This window comes from Monodelphis domestica, chromosome 4 (assembly GCF_027887165.1).
Source record: "Monodelphis domestica isolate mMonDom1 chromosome 4, mMonDom1.pri, whole genome shotgun sequence".
Lineage (NCBI taxonomy): Eukaryota > Metazoa > Chordata > Mammalia > Didelphimorphia > Didelphidae > Monodelphis > Monodelphis domestica.
In genome coordinates this window covers 119,925,184-119,942,637 of record NC_077230.1, presented here as the reverse complement: position 1 = coordinate 119,942,637, position 17,454 = coordinate 119,925,184, and the positions used below count along the sequence as shown (strand labels likewise).

The window sequence follows — 17,454 nt, the reverse complement described above, 5'->3', positions numbered from 1 at the left end:
TGATGAAGGGAATGACATCTCCCCTCCCCCAGTTTTGTTGGAGACTAGTCTAGTCTAGGATCATAGGATTTAGATCTGGAAAGAAAGTTAGATATCATTTTGTCCAACACCCTCATTGAAAGATTCATAGAGATGGGGACAGAAAGACTGATGTCTGGTTGGAAATTTGACTGATTGAAGACCGACTTTCATGGAGATCATGTCAGTCACTCAGTGCAGTAGGATGCTCCGGAAGTCCTAGAGTAGAGAGGATATACCACATTATCTCTACACTGGGGTTGGTAGTGGTGTAAGAGCTCAGAGATCCCACTTAATATGAATAAGTAATTTCCTCCTGAAATGGGAATTTTTTGAACTTGCATTTTTTGTTGCATTATTTGAACTTGCACCGAATATTTCTGTTGAACTATAATTGATGACCATATTTTACATAATTATATCTTTGAATTGTGCAAATAAAATAATGTGCAACCACTTCAGAGGATTTATTATTTTCACCAATCCAGATGTAGTTGAGATGGGCTATGTAAGGAAGGACTGTAGTAACACTAAACTCCAGAGATGACACCAGAACTTTCTGCCTATGGGCTAAGGCAGGAAGATTATTTAAGAAGAAACACTGGGTGGGTGGGAGGTACAGCAAGGTGGCTCAGTGGATTGAGAGCCAGGCTTAGAGATGGGAGGTCCTGGGTTCAAGTTTGACTTCAGACATTTTCTAGCTGTGTGACCCTGGGAAAGTCACTTCACTCCCATTTCCCAGCCCTTACCACTCTTCTGCCTTAGAACCAAAACAGTATTGATTCTAAGACAGAAGAGAAGGGCTTAAGAAAATAAGAGATGAAACACTGGGAAGAGCCACTGGTCGATGACATTTCAAATTAATAGCTGGCAACGACAAAGAGACAGAGAGAGGTGAGAGACAGAGAGAAGGAGAGAGACAGAGAGAGAGAAGGGGAGAGAGAGAAGGGGAGAGAGAGAGAAAGAGAGAGAGAGAGAGAGAGAGAGAGAGAGAGAGAGAGAGAGAGAGAGAGAGAGAGAGAGAGAGAGAGAGAGAGAGAGAGAGAGGAATGCAGGAGCTAAGGCCAAGAAAGACCTGTGGCACTAAGGTAGAGACCAGGAAATCCTGAATTTTCTTCCTTGTCTCTAAGTTTGTGCTGTTGGTGAGAGAGAGACAACTTGGAGCAGGAGGTGTGGGCTTGTCTCTTGGTTTATCTCTGTGATGCTGAGATTGTGTAATTGAGCCTGGACACAGGTTACACCACTGGGGGTCTGGGCATTAATGAGCTGTGTCCCAGATTCAGCAGAGAGTATGTTATCTTTCTGTGCTCTAAATCTCATGTCTTACATATTATGTCCCCAAGGTAATCAGAGCAGTATAGAATTTCGAAGAAAGAAGAGGGAAAGAAAGGAGATTTTGCCCTCAGTTGGGCAGGGTCTTGAGTGACAACAGGATAAAGCAGGCCAGACAACCTAGGCTAGAGAAGTCTGGGGGGCCACAGGTCTGAGTAGCAAGGCATCAAAAGTCAACCTGCTATTTAGTATAGTCTGGCGACTATTTCAGTCCAGTTGGGACAATGGGTTTCCAGTCTAGAGAGAGATCCAGTACATCCAGGAAGAAGGCAGGGAGCCAACAAACTGCATTTCCAGTAAGATATGCAGCCTAAGAATTCCACACTGTCAAGGAAGAGCAAGCAGATGACAGAAAGTTCAAGCCAACAGTTCTAACCCAAGGACCTAACACATGCTCATGGACTGGGGAAGTCGGTACACACAAGTCCAAGTGAGCAGACAGTGTAAGAGTCCCAGCTCAGGCAGCAATCTGGGCTGGGAGTCTGAAGGGGGAAACAGGGTCAAGGATCCAGACACAGAGAGACTTAGTAACTGGGGTCAGAACTCAGGTTCAGAGAGCCTAGACAGCAATAGCCAGGGAGACACAGACAAATCGACTGGGTAACAGGAGTTCATGTTGCACGAGAAGAAATAATTATACAACAAGCCTTTATTTATGCTATATTCCAAAAATTCTTCTAGTCTTTTTGTTTGTAAAAATGAAACAGTTCCTGCTTTGATGGAGTTTTTATTCTATGGAGAAGAAACAACATGTAATTATAATAAATAATTACTAGCATTTATGTAGTACTTTTGGAAGAGGGCAATCCGGGTTGAGGGACTTGCCCAGGTACCACAGCTAGGAAGTGTCTGAGGCCACATATATATATATATATATATATATATATATATATATATATATATATATGCTTTGAGGTCTTCAAAGTAGGTAGCATATGTTGTCTCATTTGATACTTATAATAAACCTGTGCAGTAGGAATTATCCCCATTTTACAGATGAAGAAACTAAGTGAAGCGATTAAATGACTTGCTTAGGATCACATTAGGTAGTAAATATCTGGGAAGGATTCAACATCAGGTCTTCCTGACTCCAAGACTGGCATGTTATCTATCATGCCACAGAGTTGACTGTGAGGGTGAGGTTGGGGGAATTACTAGCTGCTACTGAAATATATGAACAAAGAACACTTGAAACATAAGAGTGCCTTGATTCTGGGATACAGGTTATTGAATAAGCATTGATATAGTGCCTACTATGTGCCAGGTATTGTGCTAAGCCTTTTTACAAATATTATCCCATTTGATCTCATTGCCTTAATTTCCCCTGGTTTTCGGCTCCTCTTTCTTGAGGTTTGACAGTGGTCTACTGGAGGCAAATTTTTATAGGTGTAGCAAACTGCTTAAATGAACCAGATTTTCTAAAGAATCCCAACATCCTGGTGATGAGCCTTTAGGGAACAAACCAAGACATAAACAATGAAAGTTACAAGTCATGATCAACATTTTAATTTTTAAAATGGCGCAAGTACTTTCCCCTTCAACCATAAAAACACTATAATAGGTAGTCTTGATAATTGTGTGGGCTTGCATGAGACTGAGTGGGATTGTGGAGTTGGGGGTGGGACGATACGCAGGAAATTATTTTCCCATAAGGCTCTTACTTGGGTTGCTCTGTCCCAAGCAGGCAGTGAATTAGAGTTAATCTGTTCCTTGTTCTTTTATGCCTTGAAGCCTAGAGGTTCTGATGAATTAGTGTGTTTTTGACAGTGAAAAACAATAAAAATAAATGATATAGAGGTGACTTTACCAATCAAGGACCTGGTTTTCTAATTTGTTTGGCCTTTTCAGGATTTAGAGGCTTTCTTTTTTTACCTTCAGCTGTGGGAACTTAATTCTTTCCTAATAGCTCACAGAACAACATTTTCACATCTTCCCTTTGGAAAGAAGGTAGTCCCTTCTGCAAGTGTAACCTGTAAGAGTAAACTGAAAGGAGAGTGTGAAGAATTCATTTTAATTAAACAAACCTTTATTAAGACCTGAATCCACACTAGAACACCATTATTCATGTTGGGGAAGGCATAAAATCTAGCTGTCATGGTTCCCGCCTTCATGTAACTTACAATCTAGTAGGTGTATGTGACATATTTGCAAATGAATGTGATAACAAATAAGAGATGATATTATGATCTCGAAGGTTTCTTCTATCTTATAATCCCAGAAGTCCAAGCAGAGATACAAGGAGAAGGGAAACAGGGGAGGATTCATGGAGGAAATGGCATTTTAACTGGGTTCTTGTAGATGGTTGGTAATTCATTAAGTGGAAGTGTTGGAAAAAACTTCAGGCATAGGGAACAAAAACAGGTACATAGTGGGCAAATGTAGAGATCTGGGGAAGATAGCTGGTATCCCAGATTGGCTTGAGAATAGAACATATATAGAGAGGATGGTTATGAGCCAAGCTTGGAAAGGTACGGTGACATTCAATTCAGCAAATGATCATTTATCAAATATATTATAAAGCATTACTAGTGCTTGCACCTGGGGATGCTAAGATGAAATATGGCATTATATCTACCCTTGAAGATCTTATAGCATACTAGTAATAACAAAGACTAAGTAGAACATAAAGAAGAGTGGCTATGGACAAAAGAGAAGTCCACACAAAGTACTGGAGGAAAATTTTAAGATGGAAGGAGTACTTTTGGCAGGGGAAGGCCTCCTGGAAAAGTTGGCACCTCAACTAAGACTGGAAGAAAGAGAAAGATTTCTGTAGGCAGGAATATGGAGACAGTACACTCCTGGAATAGAGAATGGCTTGTGTGAACATGCAGAGGCTGTATGAAAGAACAGTTAATAACTGAATTTGGCTGGAACATAAATCATATGAAGGAAAATAGAGATAATGCTGAAGAGGTAATCAGAACCAGATCATGGAGAGCCTCAAGTACTAGACTTAAGAGTGTGGATTTTGTGCCTTAGACCGTCAGTTTCTAAAGTGTAGGCTGTGACTCGACTTTAAGAGGTGCTTGATCAATCTGAGAGTGGAAAGATGGATGGCACACACATTCCATCCTCCTGCAATAGCCAACTGTATGCTCATCTAAAACACAAATACACTACCTCTTCCCTTAGGACATTTATTACCTAGATATCCCTAGGTAGTAGCTGTGTTCTCTATCAACCATCCCACACTCTGGTCCTCATCTCATTGTGTGGCTGCTCCAAAGCACTGCAGTTCTCTGAGGCAGTGAGTCTGAGAATTAGATGTATCCCTCAATGTATATACATACTTTTAGTTTTTTGTTTGTTTGTTTGTTTTGTTTTTTTCATTGGGAAAGAGTGAGTACCACAGAATGAGCAGACATGTTCGGTCACACTATGCATCACAAATCTCATTCCATTATCTTTCCCAAACTTCTGCAGTACAGTCAAAGCAATCCTTTAGGGGAAATGTGTATCTCTAAACAATATCGTTAGTAAAAGAGTTAAGAACAGATCAATGAATTGGTCATGCCCCTTAAAAAACAAACCATGAATGATTATTATGACTTGTAATAGAGAAATGATTGAAGGCTTTCCAATAAAATTGAGGTAAAGTAAGGATGTCTGTTGTCACCGCTATTAATGGAAAATGATTATACATGTAAAGATCATCATTCAAAAAAAAAAAAAAAAGAAAAACAATAAAGTGAATAGTAAGTTTAAAAAGTAAATAGTAAAAAAGTAAACAAATAAATAATAACAAAACCAACAAATAAAAACAACAAATAAATAAAAATAAAGTAAAAAATAAAGAAAATAAAATAAAAAATGAGATCTTGAACTAAGGTGGTAGCAGCATGAGTGGAGAAGGAAACCTGGGCAAATGAGATCATGAAATGTTGGTTAGAAATTTTAAATTCAAAGATAAAGGATGGGAAGAAAATCAACAGACACAGGAAAGGACACTTTGAGGAGAAAAACAATGATTGTATTTCGGGATATATTGATTTTGAGGTGTATGTAGGATATCCAGGTGAAGATGACTAGCAGAAAGTTGGACATTTGAGACTGGAGGTCAGGAGTTAAGATTGAGGGGTTATTTGCATAGAAAGGATCATTGAGTGCTTTTGAATCCTTAGGGAGGGTGAATAGGAAGAACAGAGAAAGAACCTTCAGGGACCTGTAGGCTTTTGGGTATGATGATTGTAGAGTACCTTAAAAGTGAGGCTAAGGAATTTGAAGTTTACATATTAGGCAATAGGAAATCATCAAATATTTGAGCAGAAGGGTGATATGGCAAAATCCATGAATGAGGAAGGTGATTTTTGGATTAATGTAAAAGATATATTTAAGGGGGAAACCAGCTAGCTCACCAGTGTAATAGTCCAGGTATTAATGAAAGAACTAAGAAGGTAGCAGTGAAAATACATAGGTAGGGATGAAGGGGAGGAAGAGATACTAAGAAATGGAATTGACTTGCCATTTGCATATGAGCTGAAGGGGGAAAGTCAGATAGATATTGGTAGAGAAAAGTGGTATCACAAAAATGTTGCCAAAGGAAAGAGAGTAGGTTTTGTAGTAGTGACATTTTCATAAACATTGAGTTTCAGCTACAAACAGGACCAAAGATGAAATGTCTTTTAGGCAACTGAAGAGTAGTAGCTCCAAAGGGAGCTTTAGTTGGTCTGGAGCCTGAGAGGGAAGACAGAAGTGGAGCTAGAGATTCAGGGATCATCAAACTTATGATAATATATAGTTAAGAGATTGTCAAAGGACAGTGTAGAGAGAGGAATCAAAGAATGGATTTTGATCAACTATGAATGACTTAACTATTATCAACAAGGCAAGGTTCCAGGACAACTGTAAGAAACTCCAGACAAAAAAAAAAGGGCATCCACTGCTATAGAAGGAGCAGACAGAGTCCAAAAGCAAACTGAAACAAACCATTCTTTATTTCCTCCATAAACTTTTCTCTAGTGTAGGCGATGTGTATCTTCTTTTGCAATTTGATGAACTTGGAAGTAAATATTGTATGATAATATAGTACACTCTATAGCATTTGCCTGTCTTCTTGTGGAGGGGGAAGGAATGTGAGATGGAGAGATGGCATAGACTTCAAAATATCAGAAAGGTATTATTTTAAAAATTATATTGACATTGGATATAGGAAAAATAAAAAATTTATTTAAAAAAAGAATGGATCTTGAATAGCCACTCCAAACCATCCAAAAGCAGATGAAGAACTAATTCAAAGAACAGAAAATGAGGGGCTAGAAAAGGAGGAGGAGAACTAGGAGTATTGAGTATGTATGTGGTTTCTCAGAGGTCAAGGAAGGAGAGGATTCAGAAGGAGGGCAGGAATCTGGCCTCAGACACTTCCTAGCTGTGTGACCCTGGGCAAATCACTTAACTCTTATTGCCCTTACCACTGTTCTGCCTTGGAACCAATACATAGTATAGATTCTAAGATGGAAGGCATGGATTTAAAGAGGGGGGGGGAAGAAGCAAAAAAACATTTTTTAAAGGAATTATTGCTAGAATGAGGTCTTGTAAGAAATAAGTGGGTATAGGAGGAAGGGCATAAGTGAAGAGATTAGCCTATGTAAGGAATTGGAAATGAATCTTGATTTTTATTTTTCTGAGTAGAAGAGAAGGTCTATGGTCAGATAGCTTCAGTCTTCTCAGTGAGTTAGGAGGCTGTAGGTAACTGACATTTGTGTTAATAGTGGATATTGGGATGGGGATGTAGTTGGAGACTTGTGGAAAGAAGAAACAAAAAAGAAAAAATGGGAGTAGGCTAGGAGGATTGTAAACTGAGGGCTCAGCTGAAATTATAAAGTTATACTCCATACATTTATAGTGGATGAAATTATTTCCATGTCACAATTTTCTTTAGTGATACGCAGGGACCTCATCTATTATTTGTTAGCACAGTCATTTGTATATATGTCATATCTCTCTGTAGGAGACTGTAAGCACCACCGGGGCAAAGACCCTGTTTTATCTAGACCTTATCTTCCCCAGGCCTAAACCATATTTTGGCAGCCTCCAGAGTGAGAGTGGAGAAATTAGATGATGCTAGTTATTTAAGTACTAGCAAATTGGGAACAAATGACTTTTTGTTTGTTTCTTTTTTTCAACCTTTACCTTCTGTCTTAGAATCAATACTATGTATTGGTTCTAAGGCAAAAGAGCAGTAATGGTTAGGCAATGGAGATTAAATGACTTGCCCAGGGTCTGAGCTCAAATTGGAACTCAGGACCTTCCACCTCCAGGCCTGGCTCTCCATCCATTGAACTACCCAACTGCCTCCAACAAATGACTTTCAAACTTCTGGATCAGCGGCCAGTGATATGGGGAAAGGAGGATGTGCTGGGGGAAATGGGGGATGTAGCCCAGCAAAGGAACTAGGAATCCTTAGAGAAAGAAAATAATCAGGCAGCCTGCACTACATAATGTGTTTTTCAAGTCCTTTCAAAGCCATTCTTTTCATTGTATAACCCTGTCAGGTAGATAAGTCAGGTGTGTATCACACCTATTTAGCAGATAAGGAAAACAGAGGTTTACTGTACCACAGGAAAGTCAGTGGGGGAGTAGGAAGAAATTTCCATCCAGGCTCACGACTCCCCAGGGTCTTTCCATCCTAAGATGCTGCCTCCAAAGTCACAAGGTTGTTAACTACACGGTAGCGTGGAGGAGGAGGGCCAGGGGACTTTGGGAAGAGCTGGCAGAGCTCATGCATGAGGGAGTCAATCCAAATAGAAAGGTCCCAGGAGAGAGGAGGGTGGGGGGCACGGGGGCATGAAGTGACACACATACTATATACTACCTTGGAAAGTAGGCTAGGTGACTTTTTCCTTGTTCACACCAAAGCCTCGCAAGACAGGATCAAGCTCAGGGCTTTTTTCTTTCTCCCTTTAATAGGTCATCCACACCACTACCCCCATGCCCAAGTAAACTAATTCTCTGTCTGTCTGTATGTCTGTCTGTATGTCTGTCTGTCTCTGTCTGTCTCTTTCTCTGTTTCTGTCTCTCTATCTCTGTCTCTCTTTATCTCTGTCTCTTTCTCTGTCTCTGTCTCTTTCTCTCTTTCTGTCTGTCTCTGTCTCTCTTTCTGTTTCTATCCCTCTCTATCTCTGTCTCTCTTTCTCTGGCTCTGTCTCTTTCTCTCTCTCTGTTTCTGTCTGTCTGTCTGTCTCTGTCTCTCTGTGTCTCTCTCTTCAGGGGTGTTTGGGAAGGAAATAAGACACAGCTTAAAAGACTAGTAATTTAGTCTCCAAGGCTTGTTTGTGGGGTAAACAAAAGCCCCTGCTGTTAGATGAAGAATTTTGGCAATTCTTTTTTTGGAGGGACTTTCTTCTTTTGATCAACCTCTTTCGTAATCTAAATTCACTTAATCTCTCCAATAGCCTCAGATGAGGAAACCAAGGCTATTGGAGAGATTAAGTGATTTATCCAAGGCACATGGGTAGTTAGCATCAAAATCAGCATTTGAAGTCAGGTTTTCTGATTTTAGAGTGAGTGCAGAGTGGGGCAGATGGGGTTCAAAATTGTAAGTAGCTTTCTTTGTTCTGAATGGTCGACACTTAAAGAAGACAGAAGTTTTGATGCTAAACGTTTCATAGGCTTAATCGCATATCATCACAAAATCCCAATCGGTTCAATTCAATTAAAAAATTTATTAAATAACTCCTCCATGCAAAATACTGTATTAGGAGATAAAAACTTTGTTAAAAGACTCGCAGATTGGCTGGAAACACATTTTAGACTCCCCCTTCTTACAAATGAAGAAACTGAGGCGCCAAGAGGTGAATCAGTTGACTCCAGGCCACAAAATAAGGAGACGAGACAAGACTGCAGGTCTTGAGCGCTCAGACCTTGGCTTTAATTGTAATTATAGTATAGGTTATAATTATTGTTATAATATGTTGCATTTACAAAGTACTTTACATACCAAGAATTTTTACATTCATCATCTCATTTGATTTTCTTCCATTGAGAAAAGCATCTTAAACAAGCATTTATTTTTTTTCCTGCACACATTGTCCCTCCCCCATCTCTGAGGAAAAAGGAAGAGAAAAACAAAATCCATCTAACAAATAGTAATAACAATAGCTAGCATTTTTATAGAGTTCTAAGGTTTGCAGAGTACTTTTACAGATGCTATCTCATTTGATCCTCACAACAGCCCTATTGGGGGAGGGAGTAATAATAGCATCTACAATTATTATCCTTATTTGCAGATGAGGAAAGTGGATCTAAGTAACTCTAGCATCACACAGCTAGGAAATATAAGAGGCAGAATTAAAACTCACGACTTTTGACGCTGGTTGACTAAATACACAGAATCCAGTAAAATAAATCCCTGTGTTGGCTGTGTCCAAAAGTGCATGTGTCCTTCTCTTTCCTGAGTCCATAACTTCTTCTTGAAGAGGAAGGAAGCAAACTTTATCATTGATCCTCTAGAATTGCTTGTGGTCATTGGCATGGATCCGAGTTCTTTCTGAGTTGATTTTCATAGCATTTCTGTGAACTTCATTTTATACTAGATGTTGCCATATTCATTTTTACAAATGAGGGCACTAGCTACTTAGTCACTTGCCAGTAACTTGCAGGGGGTTTGTTATTGTTTTTGATCAGTTATATCTGACTCTTGTGACCCCCATCTGGAGTTTTCTTGGCAGATATTGGTGTAGTTGGCCATTTCTTTCTTCAGCTTATTTTATAGACGAGGAAACTGAGGCAGGTAGGGTTAAGTGCTTTGTCCAAGGTCACACAGCTATATGTGTCTGGGGCCAGATTTGAACTCATGAAGATGAGTATTCCTGATTCCAGGCCTGGTGCTCTATGCTTCTCACCACCTAATTGCCCTTCACACAATTGGAGGGAGAGGGGAAGCCACTAGAAGAATAATTGAATCCTAGGTCTTAGAATCGTAGGATTGGCTGATCATAGGAATGGAAGTGATTGGCCCAAAGCCACATTTAGTAGGAGATTCAAGACGAGAACCCAAGTCTCTTGATTTCCAGGCCTAATCTTTCCACTCTACCAGATTCCCCCACCCCCATTTTTTAAACCCTTACCTTCCAGCTTAGAATTTATACTGTGTGTTGGTTCCAAGGCAGAAGAAGAGTGGTAAGGGCTAGGCAATGGGGGTCAAGTGACTTTGCTTAGGGTCACGCAGCTAGGAAGTGTCTGAGGTCAAATTGGAACCCAAGACTCTCAATCCACCCTCTGCCATATATTTGTAACTGACATTAAACCAACCAGAAATTCGAAGATTGGATTATACAGTTAGATAGGACCACAGATGTGGAGCTGGAAGGGATCTTAAAAGCTACCTATTCCAGCTCCTCATTTTATAGTTGTAGAAGATGAGACCCAGAGAGAGAGGTCCTTACTTGCTTAAGGTCACATAGGTAGTGAATGATTAAGCCTAAGAATTGAACCCAGACCTCGGACTTTATATCCAGAACTGTTCAACTGCCAGACACTGAAAATCTGCTTTATAAATGTGTTCTTTCCTAAAGGACTTCTTTTAAATAACTGCGCCTCTACTACTTTCAAAGTCAGATTTGATTTACAATATATATTTATTGTTCAGTCATGTCCAACTCTTCTTGACCCCATTTGGAGCTTTCTTGGCAAAGATCCTGGAGTGGCTCGCTATTTCCTTCTCCATTACATTATATACTTTTCACATAAAATTGTTCAAGGACTCAACTATGAGCTTCTCTTGCAAACAGATGAAATATTAAATGTGTGTTGGTATGTGATTGTGCCTTTGCATGTGTATATGAAAGTGAGAGATGGACAGAGACAGAGAGATGGAGGCTGAGACAAGCAGAAGAGAGAGACAGGGAGAGGAGAAAGAGACACCCATGCAGAGAAAACAGAGACAGAGGAAGAGAGTGTAAGCATGTCAAGTGGGCAAGGCCAGGCTAGAGAAGAAGAGAGGAAATGTCAGAATGATGGACCTCCAAGAACTGAATCCAGACAAGAAGAGGGCTGATACCTTATCTAAAAAGACAGAGCCAGCTGGGGAGTGGTGTGTTCATTCTTTGACTCCCTCGTTGAATTAATTCAGAATAGTTGGCTGTCTGGAACTTTAAGTTCCATGATCATTCTTATCACACTTAGTAGTTCTTTATTTCTTTCTTTTAACTGTAACCATAGACTTTTAGAGCTGGAAGGGGCATCTGAGAAATCCCCAAGCTCTTCCCACCCTTTCGTCTGACAATGAAGAACTCTTGAGGTCTAATGAGTTTCTGGAATGCACCCAAGGTCACTGGACTCTGGTGAAATCTCCACGGCTAGAATTTGGACTTGTGACACCTAGCCAGAGTAGGTCCTCTCTTTCCTGGTGGCTTTTTTTTTTCTTCCATATTCTCTTTCCTTGGTGACTTGTTGCCCTTCTCACATATTTTTTTCCTTCTCTTCCCTTATTACCATCCAAAGAAGGTGAGCTAGTTTTCTCCCAGTTTGTGAATTAAAAAAAAAAAAAAAGTAACAGTAAAGTGATTTTGCCAGTGGGGGGGGGGGGGGGGGGAGTTGATTTACTTTTGTCACTTTCTGCTGATTATCAGCCCATATCCAAAAACCTCTCTCTTCCTTTGAAGCTTATCTGCAGGACCTGTGAGAAATGAAAATACAAGAAACTCACACCTGGGTCACCATTCAAGAAATCTAAAGGTCTGGGTTGTCCAGTGTCCCCTGGAGGGAACCAGATTTAACATCAAAGGTCTGGGCTGTCCAGTGTCCCCTGAAGGGATCCAGATGAATATCTCCCTTTCTCAACCCTTCTCCAAATAGCTTCTTAATAGCCCCAGGGAGATCCCTGTTTACTATGGGACAGAGGAATTCAAATCAAAGGAGCTTCAGCTAGTGAAAGTGGCCCTGAACTTCTTCCCTGTTTACCCAGAAATTGCGTTAATCCCCTTAATTCCGCAATTTAAATTGTCTTTCCCTCCAGCCACTTCTCACCTCCCTGGGATTTGAAAGAATTGTTGAATCAAAGGGAAGGGTAGGAAGGGAGAAAGTGAGAGGTTTAGGGATCAGTCTGGCTAACATACTTTCCATTAGCCTCTGTGTAAGTCTCAGAGTTTAGCCCTGAGGCAGTCAAGTGCTTTAACTGTGGTGTCAAATTCCAATAGAAATGGATTCCTGGGGGTATTTATTGATTTAGAAAACCACAGATTAACATTATCTGTGTTGTATTGTATTTTTAATTATTTTGTTAATGACTTCCCAAATGCATTTTAATCTAGTTCTGGTTGCATAATGGGCTGCCTTTCTCCTTGTGAGCACTGAGTTTGACACCTCTGCTTTAGAGGTTAAAGGAAAACAACATTTTAGAGTCAAAAGAAGATGCAGTGGAGAGAAGCAAAGTCACTTCATGTTTAAGGACACACAGCTGACAGTCGATAAAGCCCTGAACTCCATTCCAGTATCCTTTCTAGAGCATCATCCAATGGAAGGATGGCTCAGAAGAGATTCATGCAATTATTTTTTCTTAAGTGTATTCAGTATCAACTTTGCACAAGGCAAGGGCAGCATGTTGTAGTGTAAAGATGGGCTTTGGAGCCAGATGACCGAGCTTCAGATGCTGAATGTATTGCTTCCTCTGTATCACGGTGGGCAAGTCACTTGACTGTTCTGAAAGTTTTGATTGATGATTTTTCATCAGGGAGCAGAAATGCCTGTAACAGTGTAACAGAAAGGTTTAGTTTAGTTTTTCTGTTGAAAAAAAGCATGAAGCACGGTTGGAAGGTCTAGATGCTCTGGAATCTAGTTTTATAAGGCTACTTCAGTAGTCAGAGTTAGTCCTGATGTTTTACCATACTTGCTCATAAGGTTGAGTTGGAATTGTTTTCTAGTAATTGATATATTGAACATTGATGGAAGTGCCTACTATGTGATAGATATTAAACTAGGTCTAGAGATACAAATATAAAGAATAAAATCATTCTTACTCTCCAAGAGCTTACCTTCCAAAGGGACACACAAGTACATAAAATGTGCATATGGCCTAAGTATAAATTGAATAAATATAAAGTTGTTAAATGCACGGAAGGATATATGTCATCTGGCTAAATGCTCTCTTTTTTACAGATGAAAAAACTGAGGCCAGAGATATTAAATGACTTACTGAGATTCGTATTCAAGTCTTCTAACTCCAAATCAATTTTAGTTTGTACAACTATACTTTTCCATTTCCTTTGGATTTTATTTCTTTTATTAAACCCTTAGTTTCTGTCTCAGTAATAACTAATTATTGTATTATTAATTATTAGTTATTATTAATAACCAATTATAACTAATTATGGCAAGGGCCAGGCAGAAGGGGTTATGTGACTTGCCCAGGGAGGGGTAAAGAACTGGAAAGAATCTGAGGTGAGATTTGAACCCAGGTCCTTCCAACTCCAGAGTTAGTGCTCTGTTCATTGTGCCATGTAGCTGCCCCTCCTTTGAGTTTTCAGTAAGGCAAAGAATATTATGTGAAGCATATAGGAGGGGCCCAGAAAAGAATAATTCTCTAAATTCTTGTCGACTACCTTACCTCTCCAAAGCATCCCACCTCTTTCAGAACTTGTACTCTCTGCTCCTACCTGGCCTGTCCTCCCACATAAAGTTTCTTCCCCCTTTGTTTTTATTGTTCTCTGTAGAGACCATATTTTGTGTTCCTCTCATATAGCACTCAAGAGAATACTGGCCATGCTGGGAGGGATAATATAAGAAAAATACTTAAATGTACCAGAGAATATAGGATATTTGGCTAGACTGTACAATCCCTTTGTACCACAAATAATCATCCTTTCAATTAAATTCTTTGAAGATCTGGATTTTCTTTAAAATGGGGCCCATCTGATCGGATCTGTAAATGGGGTGAACCAATAGAGCACCAGGTCCCAACAGTTTTCTTCTAATCCACTGGGCTCAATCTTAAGGGCCTTTGCTGGTCCCTTGTCCTATAGCCCAATGAGGATCCCACCCCTCTTCCAGGGCCAGCTAGGTGTTACATCATGAAGGGCCTGGTTCTTTAGCTACCGCTACTATGTCCTTCAGCATCCTTTCAGCATCCAGATAGTTGCCCAATATGATTGCACTTATTGAGGTACACTTTTCCCTGCACAACCCTCTCCCAGTTTAATTTCCTCCAGTCCTAGAATTCCTAATTATGGCCCCAATTTTAGTTTTGCCTCAATCAGCCTCAGTTTATTCATTTGTAAAATGACAATGTTGGGCTAGTTTGGCCTCTAAGATATGTTCTTGAAACTACTCACAAAAAGCTTTACTAACAAAAGCTTTATTTCAGTTTTACAAACCCTTGATTTCCACAGCAAGTAGCTCTTCTAGGAAATCCCCAGAAATAGATAGATGTAAAAGTACTTTTGAAAAAGGGCAAAAGAAAGAGTCAGAGGCAAAGAAAGAGACAGTGAGAAAGAGAGACAGAGAGAGACAGACAGAGACAGACAGACAGACAGACAGACAGACAGACAGATAGAGAGACAGAGAGACAGAGAGAGACAGAGACAGAGAGACAGAGAGAGGGGGGGAGAGAGAGGGAGAGAGAGAGACAGAGAGACAGAGACAGACAGAGACAGACAGAGACAGAGAGACAGAGAGAGGGGGGGATAGGCAGAAACAAGAGGAGATAGAGACAGAGATTCCTTAAGGGTTAGAGAAACTCACTAAAGATTCCCACAAGAGTTCAGACTTTATTGATTTGTTTGAATTTTTCATTTTTTTTAGACAAGAAACTTTAAATGTTTATGGAGACAGGGTAGTTTAATGCAAAGTGAAAAATATGTAACAACTAAAAAAAAAAACCAAGAGGTGTATATATAATGTGTTTGGAAATCTGAAATAATAGGATATCTTTATTAGTCACTTGAGTCTAATTTGCTATTTGCTCCAATTCCTTGTTTGAACCTCTAAGGTTAGGACTAAAAATTGCAGAGCCTATAGTGGGAACTTGAAAACACTGAATTCTGGAGGCTACCAGCGATTTCTGGATTTACTACCCCCATGAATGGGAGCAGAATGATTTCTCTCTCTCTCTCTCTCTCTCTCTCTCTCTCTCTCTCTCTCTCTCTCTCTCTCTCTCTCTCTCTCTCTCTCTCTCTCTCTCTGTCTCTCACTCACATACACACATTGAGTTTTCCTCATTCACAACAATGGACTAGTGAGTCACAACCATGGATTTCTATATCTATCTGGTGGGGGGACCTTAAATTCATTTCATCCCACTTGGGCTCAATTTCCTTATATATTAAATTAGGAATTTGATATTCAAGCTCTAAACTTCTGTTATTCTATGTCGTGAATCTATAAAACTCCTCCCTTGGAAATAGAATCAGTCTATCCCATTGACTTTGCTTTGCTTGGTAATTGGGGTCAAGGGATTGTTTTGCAGGGAGAGGAGATGGTTGAGGGAAGACTTCCTGACTGAAAGAGACCAGCTGTTTTCTTTCTCTCCCAAAGGGGGAAAAAAGAGGAAACTGGCTTACATTTTGGTTAGATATAGGAAAGAATTTCCTGACCATTAGGACTTTTTAACATTGGAACGAGTGCCTGTGGGAGGCTGTGATATCTCTTCATTTTTTTTTCCTTTGGAGGTCCTTGAAGAATTTTTTAAAAACTGTTTTGACTATTCTAGGGCAGAGAAATGAACTAAATGACTTCTTGAAGTTTGATCTATCCCTGTAATACAATGATAAGACTTTTGGATAGTAACTATCACCTTGACATAATATAATAATAATAAAAATTCAATATACATAATAATTTTTATCTCCATAACTGAGAATAACTACAAATATATTCTTTTTTTAAAAAAACTTTACCTTCCATCTTAGAATCACCACTGTATATTGGTTCCAAGGCAGAAGCGTGGTAAGGGCTAGGCAATAGGGGTTAGATGACTTGCCCAGGGTCACACAGCTGGGAAATGTCTGAAGTCAGATTTGAACCCAGGACCTCCCATCTCTGGGCCTGGCTCTCAATCCACTGAGCCTCCCAGCTGCCCCCCCAAATATATTCTTCAGATAACTGACGAAACTTGTAATAGAAGAACCTTGGGCTGGGAGGTAGGGGACCTGGCTCCTACATCTGATCCTTCTGTCAATCAGTTTTGTGACCTTGAGAAAGGAATTTATTGGTTTATATAGGCTTTAGAGTTGAAGGAATTTTAGCGTTCAAACAGGCCAGTTCTATTTCACAGATAGGGAAATGGAGACCAAGAGGTGAAGTGTCTTCACCAAGATCACATAGCTAGTAATTGGCCAATCCCAAAAGGAATCTTGGAGTTTAGTGGAAAAAATATCGGCTATCCATAGGTGTCTGGTTTCAGATCCCACATCTGCCACTTACCCATGGTATGCCTGTGTGGTAGATCAACCCATTGATCAACAAACATTTATTAAGCCCCCCATTTGTGTTGCACATTGCTAGGCATTTGGGATATAAAGAATAATCTCGACTTCTCTGAGTTTCATTTCTCTCATTTTAAAATCAAGGAGATGGGTCCAGCTCAGTGGTTCTCAAAGCCTAGCCTGGGGACCCCCTGCCCTGCCCTAACCATTTTCGTAACAATAAGATGTTTTCATTTCTAATATGGGGGTACTAACTCACATAAATTAGGGGATGGGGGTGTTCTTTTTTAAGAGCATAACGCGGTCTTGAGACCCAACATTTTGAGAACATTTGGTCTCTGGATACCCAAGTTCCCTTCCACATCTCAATCGATGATTTGCTGCCATCGAAGTTCACTATTCTTTCTTCTCTGCCATGCTGACTCCATCATCTATGGCCTCAGCTGCTTCTTCATCTGTGAAGTCGGGGCATTGGTCTCTTTTAGTCCTAAGATCCACTTTATGGTTCTTTGAATATATTATTCTTTATACCCAGTTCAGAAGGTGGTTCCGTATGGTATCTATCATAGGCTCGGGAACTTGGTGGATGGGCCCTATAACTTTAGCTAAAAATGATGGTTATGTCCAGCCAGGGTTGCTGGGGTTGCTCTTCAAGGCCACATGGATCTGAGAAATAATTATAATTCTGATTAATTAACCACATCATGAGGCTGCCAGGCAGTGCAGTGGATAGCAGAATGGAGCACTA

At 40.0% G+C, this 17,454-nt stretch overlaps 1 protein-coding gene across 4 annotated transcripts in view; it reads left to right on the top strand.

Moving 5' to 3' along the window:
- The window catches only part of GLI2 (GLI family zinc finger 2), a 420,094-nt gene that overhangs the window by 90,678 nt on the left and 311,962 nt on the right, over nucleotides 1-17,454 (top strand). The gene's annotated exons all lie outside the window — the stretch shown is intronic.